This window comes from Aquarana catesbeiana, linkage group LG01 (genome assembly GCF_042186555.1).
Source record: "Aquarana catesbeiana isolate 2022-GZ linkage group LG01, ASM4218655v1, whole genome shotgun sequence".
NCBI lineage: Eukaryota > Metazoa > Chordata > Amphibia > Anura > Ranidae > Aquarana > Aquarana catesbeiana.
In genome coordinates this window covers 824973082-824989228 of record NC_133324.1, presented here as the reverse complement: position 1 = coordinate 824989228, position 16147 = coordinate 824973082, and the positions used below count along the sequence as shown (strand labels likewise).

The following is a 16147-nucleotide window of genomic DNA, read 5'->3' as shown; positions in this document are numbered from 1 at the left end:
TTGCTTAAAGGGTAACTTCACTTTCGGGGGGGATAGCAAATAAAATAAATAATATAGCATACACAATGTACAGAAGTGCGACACAAGTCATATTGAATGTTATTAAAAATTACCTTTCCTTTTTCAAACTGCAGCTGCTGTAATTTTCTGAAAATGCAATGCAATATGGCAACATGGAGTTGTTCTGTACACAGAATGTGTACTGACCACTCCCCAGAAAAATAATTTCCTGCTTGTGTGATTGGCTCACCAATTTTCCCAGAAATCTGCCTAAGATACAAGTCAGATTTCAGGCATCCCCCCTGCAACAAAAATGTAATTTTTATAGAGATATTCCAAATAGGAACATGTCTAAAGAGAGGCAGGCTCAGCAGATTTCCTTATTAGTGCTCTGCAGCTGCACAGCTGATTGATAATTATGACACCACTCCCATTAGACCTACTCAGCATAGAGGAACAAACAGTGATTTCTTCAGAATATAAAAAAAAAAGGAATCTGCAACAAAGGTTGTTATAATCCTTGCAATGTACATATATCTCACCCTGAGGGGAAGGTCCAAATCCAGGATCACACTAGCCCACACTGTGCATTCCAGTTGCAGGTATTGCATCGATTTTCGCAACCACCACCAGCAGCTGAATCACACTGCTCTTGCGAGATGTACAACATCCTGGATGGCACCCCCCGCCTGGCATCCCAGCCCGCAGCGCGATCGCAGGAACAAAAAGACTTTTTTGTGCATTTCACGCAGCAGAACAACCCATTTAAATGCATGGGCTGCTGTGCCTGAGCAAACGTGGGACGCACAGCCCGCACTAGTGTGAACCTAGCATACAGTAAATCGCCCTTCCTTGCAGTGCCATCACAGCAAGAGTAATGCTCACTTATGCATTGGGGATGGAAAATGCACTTTTTATTTTTTACCTGATTCTATGCTATGGGCTCTACATTGACCTCAATAACATCAGAGGACCTAAGACGGCTGAAGAACAGAAAAGAAGAGGCTCCAGGAATCGGTCTGGCAGCCAAAGGAGCCTTTGGGAGTGGAGTATCGGGTAAGTAAAACTGCTGTAACTGGCAGATCCAGACATAAAACGAGCAATTAACCCTTGTGGTCTGGGTGTAAGGGAGGACTTCTAGATTCCAGGAGTTTAGCTTTAAGTGCAGTGGCTGCATTAGTTATATTATTTCTTCATTTATTTTTACCTGGTGACTTGGCCAGTAACACATGTCCTATCTTAGGATGTCTCCACTCCACTATAGGAGCAACAGAGTCACCTTCAGGCAAGAGAATTGTCTTTCCGATTAGAGGGCAGTGTTGGATAGATTATAAAATAGGAGGTGAATATACTCACAAACCAGTGCTTGTGTCATAGCATTATCATAAAATCATCCGGTTAAATCCATATGCGAAAATCCACAACACTTGTAGTCACATCGTCTAAAGCGTTTCAAGTTTTCCCTACAGAACATGTCCATTTCACATACCTCTATATGGTGTACTGACTCAAATGGTGGAATAAATTCTCCTGCCCTCGATGACTGCAGCGATAGCACACATGTGTACGTTATTTGTTGTTTGTACCCGTAGTACAGCCCAGAGGCAATAGTGTGCATTTTGCTTTTTTTTTTTTTTTTTTTTTTTTTTTTTTTTTTTGTTCTTTTGTCCTACCTAAAACACACTGACACAAATTTAAAAATAAAAAAATACTGCACAAAATATATTGACCCTGACCCAAATACTAACTCTGGCATTAACCTAGATCAAACCTTGAGCTATATATTATATATATGCACACACACACACATACAGACCGTATATACTCGAGTATAAGTCGAATTTTTCAGCCCCTTTTTTGGGGCTGAAAGTGCCCCCCTTGACTTATACTCGCGTCACCGCCGTCTGCCTACATGATCAGCGTGTCATGCAGGCAGACGGCAGCTAGCATGTGCTATATTACACTCGGCAGCGGCTCTCACTGTTCAAAAGTCGCGCCTTCTCGTCTGTGATAGGCAGTCAGTTTACAGCCTATCACGGACATTCTCTCATCCTTGTTCATGGTATGAGGATGAGAGAACGTCTGTGATAGGCTGACTGCTGGGAAATGGAGTTTTCTGGCTATCATGGACGAGGAGGAGGCGCGGCTTTTGAACAGTGAATGGCCGCCGCACACGCTGATTGGTGCAGAGCGGCACACGGAGGATGCACAGGATACAGGTAGGATGCACACAGACACATGCACATATACACATGACATATGCACACATACACAGGACACTGGTACATATACACATGCACATATACATAGGTACATGACACATGCACATATACACAGGACACATGACACATGCACATATGCACAGGACACATGCACATATGCACAGGACACATGCACAGGACACATGACACATGCACAGGACACATGACACATGCACAGGACACATGACACATGCACAGGACACATGACACATGCACATATGCACAGGACACATGCACATATACACATGACACATAAGCACAGGACACATATGCACAGGACACATATGCACAGGACACATATGCACAGGACACATATGCACAGGACACAGGACACATATGCACAGGACACAGGGAGGTATACAGCTGCAGATGGGCATTGTTGACCCTCTTTTTCCACTTACAGTAGCTGCTGCATTTCTCACCCTCGTCTTATACTCGGGTCAATAAGTTTTTCCCATTTTTTTGTGGTAAATTAGGGCCTTGACTTATACTCAAGTATATACGGTATATATACACACATACAACTTTTTTTTTTCTTTACAGTTTTTTTTTCCCTCTCTGCAAGGAAAGAGAAAAATACATTGTATCTTTCCTCTTCATTCACAGAGAGAAACACAGGGACGGGCTTCACAGTGACTGATCACTATGGTACCAATTAGAGGCTAGAGGCAATTAGGTGACCCGGAATCGGGTCACTTATAATCATGAATAAAAAGAAAAAAAACTTTTAAATATCTCAATATAAAAACACCAATTGTGCCTAACCAAATTACTTACAAATGATTCTTTAATTAAAGTCTCATTTTCATCGATTGTGTGAATGGGGGAATTAAGATTTCTATTTTTTTTCGTTCAACCCCCTGGTTGAACAAAAAAAAAAATGACTTGTCTATGGGCTGCTTTAGTTTATTTGGGCGGACCATTTATCAGATATAGGGATTGATTTACTAAAACAGGAGAGTGCAAAATCTGGTGCAGCTGTGAATGGTAGCCAATCAGCTTCTAACTTCAGCGTGTTCAATTAAGCTTTGACCACAAAACCTAGAAGCTGATTGACTTCTATGCAGAGCACCAGATTTTGCACATTCCAGTTTTACTAAATCAACCCCATAGTGTTTGCTTGATTATTTGACGGAACGCGTCTCATTCGTGACTTTCGTTTTATGTTGCTAGGCAATTGTAATTTCAGGTTTGGATTAGCCAACTGCAATGGCTCTTGTGCAGATTCTAGATCCAGGATGGCTGAATTGTGTCGCCCCCCCCCCCCCCCCCCCCCAAAAAAAAAGATGTTTCTGTATGCTCTACTAGAAATACATATAGCAAGCTGAGACAACAAAATTTGCTGTGAATATACAGAACGGCTAGCACCACCAAACCTGCTATAAAATAATGCTTACACAAGGACCACTGCAGCAATTAACCAGTTGCCGACCGCCTACCACATATATACTGGGGCAGGTCAGCTCTATTGCACAAAATCACGTACCTGTAAGTGATTTTGTTCAATAGCCACTGGGAGGCACGCGATCATGCGCTGATTAGCCAATCAGGGGAGCCAATCAGCAGGCCTGGCGGACGCAATGTTCCCTGGCCACCTGCAATTGCTCCTCACAGAGATAGAACGACGATCTGCCGATGTAAACAAGGCAGAACGCCGTTCTAACAGGCATGGACACTGATCTAGTGTTCCTGCTAATCAGGAACACAGATCACTGTGCCCATGCAGTGAGCCAACCCCCCCACCACCACCACCACCACCCCTCCCCACAGTAAGAAAGCACAAACAGGGAACACATTTAACCTTTTGATTGCTCCTGATGGTAACCCCTTCCCTGCCAGTATCGTTTATACAGTGTCAGTGCATATTTTTAGCACTGATCGCTGTAATAATGTCACTGGTTTCGGAAAATGTGTCAAAAGTGTCATTTAGGAAGCAAAAGGCTCAGTTAGGTGTCCGATCTGTCCGCCGCAGATCCACTAAAAAACGCTGATCACTGCCATTACATGTAAAATAAATAAATAAATATAACCCCTATTTTGTAGACGCTATAACATTTGCACAACCCAATTAATATACGCTTATTGGGATTTTTTTTAACAAAAATATGTAGCAGAATACATATTGGCCTGATGAAGAAATTAGATTTTTTAAATTTTCTTATTGGATCTGTTTTATAGCAGAAAGTAAAATATTTTTTACAAAATCGCCGCTCTTTTTTTTGTTTATAGCACAAAGAATAAAAACCGCAGAGGTAACCAAATAACACCAAAAGAAAGGACATCAATTTTATCTGGGTACAGTGTCGCACGACCGCGCAATTGTCAGTTAAAGTAACACAGTGCCGTATCGCAAAAAATGGCCAGGTCAGGAAGCGGGTAAAACTTTCTGATTTTACAACTACGTCCTTTGGGAAAATTGAGTACCTCTATTGTTTAATATAGAGACAATCACATACACATCAAAGTGCTATAAAAATCATCAAAATCTCTGCACTCCCCTAATATAAATATAGGCAGCCTCCTACCATTTAACTCCAGGTTACAAAGGCTCAGGTCTTTAAAGATTAGGTATAAATACAAAATTGGTTGCGATTAGTCTGGCGTAAGAAAAATAAAAAACATACATACTCGCTATAAAACAATACTGCTGTTTTTTTAACACTATTGTTTAAAGCGCTTCTTAAGTCAGGTTAAAAAAATATATATAAAAAAATAACAGTCAGCAGCTTTAACTGTAACTGTAGCTACTAACTTAATAAAATGGCACTTGCCTGCCGGGGATGCAGCACCGTCCTCACCCATTTGTATTTTAATTTCTTTTGGATTGTTCTTTGGTGGCAAATTATGGTAATAGCAAGAAATATGCAGCAAAATTTTTTTAAAAATATCTTTTTTTTTACTATTTTTTTGAGCCACTTTTCCATTGATAATCATTTTTTTTAAAATGTAGGAGATATCGGTTACCATTTACCACCAAAAGAAAGCCCACATTGTCCTGAAAAAAAAAACAAATGTATAATCCACCTGGATACACAAATTAGCTGAGACGATACAAAGTTGCAAAATTGTGCTTGGGCATTAACATTTGTTTTACCCTTAGGCGGGAAAGGGATAAAATGTGATTGGTAAGCAGTTTGCCAAAGCTGGTAGAGCTTACCAAGGTCACAAACGTGAATGGAAGTTTCCCCATTAGCGCTTCAATGCTCGACCATAGGATCTCCATTATATGCAATGGAGCCCGTCACACCTGAGCAGAGTGTTGCTTGAAAAAGTACACAAGCTTCTTCTGGGACAGAACTGTGCTTTTTGGCCCCAACAGACTTCAATGGGAGTCCCTGAAAAATTAGCAAAAAAATGTGCATAACAGGCGATCAGTCATCCCGGCATAAACTGAGCTATTTTAACAAAGACCGCGGGCAGGCAGGTAGATTTTTTTCTATATTGCAGAACAGACACAAGTCTCTTTTGCAAAAAAAAAAAAAAAAAAAAAAGCCTGTCTGGTTGAATTTTACACGTTAATTCCATTTTAGGCTTTGAAAATTTAAGCAAGAAGCTGACTGGTCCTTGTTAACTTAATTTTGCTTTTTTTTTATTAGTGATATATGGCATAAAAAATGTTGTTATTACCAATTTTCAGGTGGTACTGTAAACTTGAAGCCCTTATCTTAGCTAAACAAGAAAAGCCTTTGTCCTGCCAGTATGCTGCAGATTGGGATCATTGCAGTCTGTGTGGAAGCAGTGATCTCTCTGCAGAGGTCTGATATCCCACCTGGCTGAGTCAGAGGCAGAGTTCTCCAATCCGAAGGCAGCATGAGCTTTGCCGATTGCAGAGCTATAGCTCTATATCATTACTGTGCTTGTTACAGATATCACTGCTCCACAGTTAGCAAGGCTCTGCAACTGTAGGCAGGGACAGGCTTTTCCACTCAGGCTGTGACTGCATGGAATGCATTTACCCAATTTTAATTTAGGTTTCAATTGTGCTTTTAATCAGAGGGCTTATAATCCCTGCCAGTTATTTTTTTGCCTAGGTCCCATTGGGAAGAGTTCCCTCTACTTCTTGCCTCACAGCCACAACAGAAATGCACCAGAACCAATGTCCTCATTGGAAGATTTCCCCTCTATGAGCCCCCCGGTCACACCGTTGCGACTTGTGATGCGATTTGACAGGTCCACGCCCTATTGTCGGCAATGGAAAGGTTTAAATCGCAGACTTTGTGGAATCGCAGACTTTGTGGTGCTGCACCAAATTTGAAATAGGAGTTCCTGCACTATTTTTGCTGACTTCAGGTGCAACTTGCAGAGACATCTGTGCATGAAATTGCACAGATGTCAGTCAAGTTGCACTGACATGCGGCTTTGAAATTGTGCGATTTCATGCGAAGCCGCACAATTTCAAAGTCGGATTTGGTGTGACCGGGGGACTTACTGTTCTGCTGACAACTCAAAATTTGGGCTTTTCACTCACTTTTAATGGTAATAATAATGGTAAACAGCACTAATAGAGAGGGTGCACGGGGGCACAGACAGCAATAAAACCTGGCAGGTGTTTTAATCCATCTCCACTCTATCTGAACCAAAAAATAAAGTTTTGCCTTTATTTAAAAATTAAGATTTTATATGAAGAAATAAAATATCTGTCCCCAAACTGGACACTGTAAATGTGTAAATAAATAAAATAAAAAACTATTTTCGGTTTAAAGCGGGGTTCCACCCAAATTTTGAACAATATCTGTATGTATTCTCTTCCTTGCCTAGATGCTGACATGCCGTTTAAAAAAATTTAAATCGCCGTAATTACCTTTTATCTTTCTATTCTTCTTTGCACTTCCTGGTTCTCCTCCCGTGGGAGTAGGCGTGTTTCTAGCCTCTCCCAGACTCCTGGGAGCTAGTCTCAGGCTTCCCAGGATGCCACTGGGAGCACAGCATTCACCACATCCAGGAAATAAATGCTTGTGGGCTTCAAATGCCCACAATGAAGATGGAAACCGCCTGCAGTGAATAATATAAGTTATTCTTTCCGACGAAATCTGACACAGGCGGACATATTACACACAATATGTCAGTATGTAATGCTGAGAAGAAAAGTTTGTGAATGAACTCAAAAAAAAAAAAAAAAAAAAAAAACGATAGATAGGTGGACCCCCGCTTTAAGATGCCAAAATACAAGAACCTTCACCCTCCAGCTAAATTTTGGTGTGCTGGTTCTCTGGAACCTGCATGCAGTTCTGTACTATCCCTCCATCTACTGGCATCCTTTACCACTTACCATCTTCAGCTTCTAAAGTGAGAAAACAAGGCCGGCAGTAGTCGCTATGAAGAAGAGAACAGATGGTGACATCTCTAGTGCACCAGATTCTTTTACCCAGGGATAACTTGTTGCAGGTCTATGACGGTCTATGAAGACTTGTTTATGTTCTGCCGTTCACCCTGGAGTGCTAAAGAACTGTTTATCGTCTAGACCATATTTTGAAAGCCATGTCTTTCAGCAGACTGTAATAATGTGCACATAAGAAACATTATTAAAACAATATAGTTGCGGATGCCATTTCTGGATGGTTCTGTAATAACTTTTGGTTAACTTCCACATATGCATTTTCCCTTTTCTAATAAATCAAAATCTTTAATTTGACAGCTGTACATACACTTTTCAAAGGGTTTATAAACCCGAAAAAGCAGCACTGCCACCTGCAGGACACAGGCAGATTTGCATATACGATTTTGCAATAATTATTATAGAGTGAGCTGTGGCTTACTGGAGGTGATGAATACGTTCTATACATAAAGACTAACAGCAATTTTCACTTTGTTTTCAAGCCTTTTGGAAGTGGCCCATCTATACAGAGAACAAAGTTTGCACAAGAAGAAAATATGTAAAAATGTAGCAATACAAACCATCAAGATTATCCCTAAGGCCCCTTTCACACTGTTGGACCGTTCAAGTCCGCCTGTCAGTTTTGATGGCGGACCTGAACGGGCGCTCCATGCTAGTCTATAGAGTGACGGATGTCAGCGGTGACATGTCCGCTGACATCTGACCGATCCATCGGTCGATCCGCTAAAATCAGATGGATGCCCCTAAGTTCACATCCGTCTCTGGCGGATCGGATTGGGTGAGATCTGATGAAAACGGACATGCTGTTCGTTTTCGTCCGATCTCTCCATAGGAAGCAGCGGCGCTCGACAGGCCCCTCCCCGCTCAGTGAGCAGAGAGGGACCTGTCATCTGCCGACTCAACGGAGATCAACGGAGAGATCTCCCTATGAGCTGGCGGACCGAGGCGTACTCCGAGGCAGCAGATCTGCCTCGTGAGAATGATGCCATAGGCTCGGTTGACACTAGGGTGACTTGGTCGCCTGACAAGTTGCGCTCCATTCGGTGCAATGGAACCATTCTAATCGGAGTGACTCAAGTCGCTCCAACTTAGAAAAAGATTCCTGCATTACTTGGGGGGCGACTTCAGAGAGGCTTGCATTGACTTCTATTAAAGAAGTCGTTTGTAAGCCATGCTGAAGTTGCGCTGTGCGGGGCGGCTTCAGAGTCGGGCGACTTTGAAGCCGCCCCAGTGTGAACCGAGCCTTAGTGTACCATATACAATCCATTCATAACCTCTTTACATATGTGCATGTCACTTGCCATATTTCCTCGGTGTAGATGTGTTTTTGTCTAGAACAGGCTTTCTCAACCTTTTCAACACAGAGGAACCCTTGAAATAACTTTCTGGTCTCAGGGAACTTCTGCTAAAAATGACGTTATCTACAACTGATAATACATTAGTGCGATGGTCAGTGGGAAGAATGTTCCTTACACTTGTGGTCACTGGGAAATATTTCCCCCTTACAGATAGCTAAAAAGATAACTGGTGTCAGTGGGAACAGGTAGTAGGTGTGGTTGATCCATCAGCACCATGTACCCAATAAATACATCAACAAAAGAAAAAAAAAATCAAAGTATGTGGGACTTTACTGGTTCACACTGGTGCGAACACAGACAGACATCGCATGTGATTCGCACCGCATTGCTTTACAGATCACACGCAATGCCTGTGCAATGCAATTTCAGCCACACAAGCTGTATGCCTGAAATCTCATCGCATCAAAATAGTGCAGGACCCTTTTTTCGGTGGCCACTGGAATCAGATCGCATGGGTGTTAAAACCCATACGATCCGATTCCTGTACCATTTGACAGTTTGCACTGAGATCTGTGAACTGATCTGGGGGTGTCATTAACTTTCTATTGACACCTGCAGCGGTTCGCAGAGGGCAGTATGAACAGTGTGAATCGTGTTGGTTCCCGCATCCCATATGTGTGAACCGAGCCTTAAGGTGTCAGTGGGAACGCATCTGAAAGGCAAAAAATGGTCATTGCTCAAGGAACCCCTAGCAACCTCTGGAGGAACCCTAGGGTTCCATGGAACTCAGGTTGAGATACCCTGATCTAGAAGCACAGCACAATGGCTGTACCCAACTGCTCTCATCTCAATAAGGATACATTCATATACCATATTTATCGGCGTATAACACACACTTTTTTCCCCTTAAAATCAGGGGAAAATCGCAGGTGCATGTTATACGCCGATTCCCTGCGATCCCCCGCTGACTGTGAGCGGAGCGATCGCCGGCCGCCGATATACATAGATAGCAGAGTTTGAAAATGGCGCCGCTGGCGCCGAGATACATAGCTGTGACTTGCGGCGGCTCTCGGCCACTTTCGGCTCCACTCGTAGTTCCGCCCGGGATGGGCGTGACTGTGAGCGGAGCGAGCGCCGCCCATATACAGATAGCCGAGTGTACTCGGCTAGGTTCAGCTAGCTCTGCTCACAGTCACGCCCAGTCCCGCCCTATGATGGACACAGGGACTGGGCGTGACTGTGAGCGGAGCTAGCCGAACCTAGCCGAGTACACTCGGCTATCTGTATATGGGCGGCGCTCGCTCCGCTCACAGTCACGCCCATCCCGGGCGGGACTACGAGTGGAGCCGAAAGTGGCCGAGAGCCGTCGCAAGTCACAGCTATGTATCTCGGCGCCGGCGCTGCCATTTTCAGACTGCAGTGACACTGACAAGTCACTGCAGTTAAACTGCAGCCTGGGCAAGGCTGCAAATGGACACAGACAAAGCTGCAGATGGGCACTGACAAAGCTGCAAGGCTGCAAATGGACACTGATAAGGCTGCAAATGGCTGCAAGGCTGCAAATGACACCAAGGCTGCAAGTGACACTGGACAAGCATGCAGATGGACGCTGTGCAAGGCTGCATTGATGGGCATTTAAATGTAAGTTTTTTTCCTTAAAACATTTTTTTCCTTAAAATTCCCACCTAAACTTGGGGTGCGTGTTATACGCCGACGCATGTTATACGCCGATAAATACGGTAGTTGGCTGAGGGAGGCCACTGGTAAGAGCCCACGGATTCCTGCCAGCAGAACAAATCCTGCACACACAACAGGGTTGATTTACTAAAGGCAAACAGACTGTTCACTTTGCAAGTGCAGTTGCACTCTGCAAGGACATTTGCTCCAGAGTTTGGTAAATGAGGGGAAGCTCTACTGACGTCCATCATCTAATCATATACAAGCAAAAATTCTGTTTTTTTTTTTCCCTTGTGTGTAATTTGGAATTCTTTGCAAAGAGAAGTTTCACCTCATTTACTAAGCTCTGGAGAGAAAATTCTGTTGCAGAGTGCAACTGCACTTGCAAAGTATTTGCCTTTAGTAAATCAGCCCCAAATTGTGTGAACAGCCACAGTCAGCAGTGGCGCCTGTCAGATTTGTATACTGTACAAATCAATGGCTGCTACCGTCGCCGTTCACATGTAATTGCTCATCTGAACATCTACATACAGATAGTGCCGCCCCTGACTGATCCTGGACTAAGACTGTTTGCATCCAGAGACAGCATTTCAGCAGCATTTCTCACAGCATGAAAACTGACTAAATGGACAGTTTATATACAATCATAGCACAGAGAATCTGAATCCTGAGGTGGCACAGCAAATGTTTTTTTCTGTAACAAGCCATTCTCAAACTCTGTACAGCAGGGGTGCTCAACCCTTTGAAGAGCGAGGGCCAATTAAGTGATTTGGTAACCAGTCATGGGCCACAATAAAATGAAATGGTTCATAATTTAGAATTTTTTTATTTTGAATAGCATAATAATTATTTTCCTCCTGCAGCCGCAGGAAGGAGAGGAGGATAAGCCAGCTTTCAGTTGCAGGAGGAAAACAGAGAGGATTGGTTCCTGTATATGCCACCCTCACAGACTCTCCTGTCAAATTGTAAAGCAGAATGTGACAGGGAGGCTGTATGGGCCTGCCTGGATCATGGGGCAGGGTCACCATTGCCACCCCTGAAATTACACACCAGTGGTTGGGGGTGTGTGGTGAAAACACATCTCATCTATGAGGTTTTACCTCCCCCTAAAGTGCAAATGTAATCAAGCCCTTACTGTCCTGAACCCCCTATAGAGCTGATTTTACACTGATGCGCTGCAGTTTACCTACAACGTGGGTGCAGCACAGTGCACCTGTGGCTTTCCTGCAAATTAGCTGCACTTTACAGGTACTTTCACGCTGGGGTGGTGCTGGCGTTAGCGGTGAAGCACTGCTAGTTTTAGCGGCGCTTTACTGCAGTTATATCGGCGATTTTAACCCTGCTAGAGGCAGAAGAAAGGGTTAAAAGCACCTGTGTTGCGGTGCTGCCCAAGGGCTTTGCAGGGCATTTTGGGCGCGGTGTATACACCGCTCCCGCACCGCCCTAAAGGATGCCGCTTGCAGGACTTCTTTTTTCCTGTCCTGCGAGCGCACCGCCCTAGTGTGAAAGCATTCGGGCTTTCACACTGGGAAGGCATGAGATGCGCTTTCCAGGCGCTATTTTTAGTGCTAGAACGCCTGAAAAGCACCCCAGTGCAAAAGGGGTCTACCATAGACTTCTATTATATCTTGCGGATGTGATGCAGTTTCTGAAAGCGCACCAAAACTCCTGCATTTAGAAGTTTTGGTGTGCTTTCTGAAAGTGCACCAAACTCGCAGGATAAAATAGTGCACTTCCCTGGTTTGAGGTCGAGGGCCACATTTGGTCCACGGGACACAGGTTGCGCCCCTCTGCTGTACAGCAACTCGTGTAGCCTGGGATTGCCAATTACGTCCATTACACCTTGCTCAGAACTCTGCCCTTAATAATCTCAGTAGAAGTATAGGCCAGAACTTATCTTGTAGAATATTATTGCCACTTACATTATGAGCTCAATTTTGCTGGACTACCGTTCTACACACAACACGAGGAATTTCACAATTTCCTATTACCTCATGCTTACAGTTCACTATAATTCACTTCAAAGTTAAATCTATATTCAGCCAAATAGCTTCTTTTTTAAACAGGAAGCAAGGGAAAATATGAAACAGGCAGAAATAAAAAGCTCTACTTAAAAAATACATTTTTATTTCCTTCTGTGATGCTGTGAAACATTTTCCCTCAGTTTCTGTGGTAAAACTGGTATCACCTGGACAGGAAGTCCTGGTAATACTTGAATTCTACTTTAGGGCAGGGTTTCCTGTTCGCCAAAGAGACATTATTTCAGAAACTGGACCTTTGCCTTAACAATAAAATATGCATCAATATCAAAGGATAGCACAAGCCTCAGAATTCTCTCTCTAAGCAAGAGCACAACATGTACAATGTGAGTCAATTTAATAGTCATTTCTAACCAGCTTCAAGCCTATAGAGTTCATTTTGATAGAATGACCACGCAAGGGCTGGAGATATATATGAACACAGTATTCATGTACAGATAAGTTCCCTTGGGAGCGCTTCCCGCTGAAAAGTAATGGGGAGAATACTACAGCCCCCTCATCAAACCCTGCAGAAGGAGAAGGGGAAAAAGCTGCATTTTCCCAGGCTGTACAGGACACAGCTTCCTCCTGCCATGAGGGAGCCTGAAGAATGCACATCGCTGTCCTGTGTGCACCACCACAGCTGCATAATGGCGGCCTGAGCAGGATTTGAAGAACTGAGTTCAGGTGTGCCGACAGCCAGAGGCACAAGGCTGCAGAGCAGACAGTACTGACCGTTGTGCGGGATTGGGATGGCGAGTTGCAATATCACAGAGACTGATGAGCTGCTGCTGTGGGGATTTACTATTTGTTGCTAGAGAGACTGATCCCCTTACAAACAGACCATACAGCCATCTAGTAGTAACTAGACATGTAACCTAACCTAGCTAACAGTGTGTTTGATTTCTTTCATTCAGCCTGCAGGATAAACAAAAGGAACCAAAAACGTTTTTTTCGTTGGCTGTTTAGACGCAGCTTCTGATCAGATAAACATTTTCCAGCAAGCCGCTTTGACAAAATTTGAGTGAACAATTGACTTTTGTCAAACAGATTGGGGGCAGGGCCACCCACAGAATTTTGGACAGTTCATCATGAACTGGGCAAAAATCCACTAAGCGTATGGCCAGATTTATGGTTTACGAGATGAGCCTTAAAGAATCTATCTTTCAACATTCATAAAACAAATTTTAAAGCGGTTGTAAATGGCAGATGTTTACAAAAAACAAAAAAAAACAAAACAAATGTAAGGTAATTGCATTATGTGCTAGTATGCATCGCATACTAGCATATTATGAAATACTCACCTTGGAACAAAGCCCTCCAGTGCTGGACTGTCACTGCTTAGTGGGCTGACATGTTCCCCCCCTGGTCTTTCTTCTGGGTTCGCACGCTCCGGCTATGTGATTGGCCGGAGCCGCGACGACGTCACTCCTGCGTGCAGGAGTCCTCGGTTCCGGCACGAAGCTATGAAGACCCGGTAAGGTAAGTCGGACCTTCAGAGCACATGCGCCGATGACGTAACTGACTGCATTCAGGATGAATATTCATTTTACCTACAGGCAATCCTTATTATAGGCTTACCTGTAAGCAAAAATGACCAAGCAGGGTTTACTACCGCTTGAAGACCTTTCCAGGTAGCTGGGCCCTGATGGCAAAAAGAAGTGAAATGTTTTTAGGCTCGCTCACACATTCGGTTACACTTATTTTGGAATTGTGGGAGCTGCATCGCTGAACGTTCCCATTGCCTTTACTGGTACTGGTCACTGAAGGAAAACATTTCCCTTCTTAAAAGAACAGAAGGTTAGGTATAATTATAACTGAATTGGGTTTCTGGGAATGTTCCTTCAAACCTTCTCTCTCAATGAAAGAGCAAACGCTCCGAAAAATATGCTAAAATTAGGTTTAAACCTATTTGTCATCTTTGTCACGAAGGACTCCCGCTATGAGAAAAGATCAGCTGAACTGATTTATTCCCCCTTGAAAAGGAGTTTAAGGGGAAATATGATCAACATGTATAAATACATAAATGGTCCGTTTATAAAGTATTCACTTTAACCCCTTCACTGCCAGAACCGTTTTCTGCACGTTTTTAAAAAAAAAGTGAGGGACTCACAAAGCACTGGCACATATGCAGTCCATTGCTTACTTAAAACCCGTAACAGAGGATCAGTACCTCCATACGGACCTGGGACTGAGATGTAAAGGCTTGTGCATTGCACCTGTAACATACCGATTGTGGTTGCAATGCCTTGCATGCTTCAATGCAAAATGTGTGGGTGCATTTATAAAAAGGTTTCAAAACATAAAGTATGTCTTTGTGGTCATTGCAAAAGACAAGGAGGAACCTTTTACATCAGAAGGAAAAAAAAAAAATAAAAAAAATAAAAGGATTTAACCTCCACATACAGAAAGGCTTCCTTACAGTAAGCCCCGGTTCACACAGGGGCGACTTGTCAGGCGACCTAGTCGCCTGACAAGTAGCATCCCGTTCTGTGCAATGGAACCATTCTAATCGGAGCTACGCAAGAAAAAGGTTCCTGTACGACTTTGGGGGCTACTTGCATTGATTTCTATACAGAAGACGTTTTGCAAGTCGCCGCTGAGTCGTGTCCTGGGTCGCCTGAGGCAGTCGCGCTGTAAGTCGCGCTTCCTCAGTGTGAACCGAGTGTGAGAGTTTTGAAAATGTGGAATAGCCTTGCTCAGGAACTAGTCCTAGCCAGCTCAGCTAATTGCTTAGGCCCTGCTCACACCTGAGCGCTTCTCCGCTTGAAGCTCGTAGCTCTAACAAGTTCAACAAGCCAAATCCCATTCATTTCTTTGGCCTCTGTTCACATCTGAACGTTCTGTCGCCTGAAGAAAAATGCCTGAAGCTCAAAAAAGTGCACAAGCTTCTTTTTGGCAGATTGCAAGTGTTTTTGGCTCCAAAGACTTCAATAGAAACGCCTGACTTAAGCGTTTTACAAGCATTTTCTGTTCAAATAGCAGCTCTCCGCCACAAATTTCCTCTCCCTTTCCTCCCCCTAGTGCTTTCTAATGGCAAAACAAAAACACATGAAGCTGTAAAACACTTGTAATACGCTTCTAACACGCTTTTAAAAAAGCTAGTAAAAAGCTTAAAAAAAAAAAAAAAAACACCCAAAAAAAAAGCCACTAGATCGATATGTTAAGGTGTGAATGGAGCCTAAAAATCCTGGATGCATGCCAAATGCACCGAATATAACTGGCTGTTATTTATAAGTGATAAACACCAGAGATTGTTAATCCAGGGACTTTCCAATTGCCATGGGGTATCAAGAAGGAATTTTACCTTGTTGGTGCAAACTGGACCATGCTTTATAAGAGCTCCTGTATGGATCTGAAAGTAGCTATATGATAGCCCAGGCATTCATGCACATGGTGGCCTTTGGCAACATATTCTAGCGCTGTGTTCAGATCCTTTAAAAAGAGGCCCATGTCTTGTGTTCCATGGTGCTTATTTTTGAGTCATTTATGCGCCTAAATGCACATAAACATAAATGATTATCCTAGCCACTAGAAGGAATGTACATGTGTACACTT

At 43.4% G+C, this 16147-nt stretch overlaps 1 protein-coding gene across 1 annotated transcript in view; it reads right to left on the bottom strand.

The window, feature by feature from the left end:
• Window positions 1–16147, bottom strand: part of FRYL (FRY like transcription coactivator) — a 460530-nt gene that overhangs the window by 326624 nt on the left and 117759 nt on the right. The window lies entirely within an intron of this gene.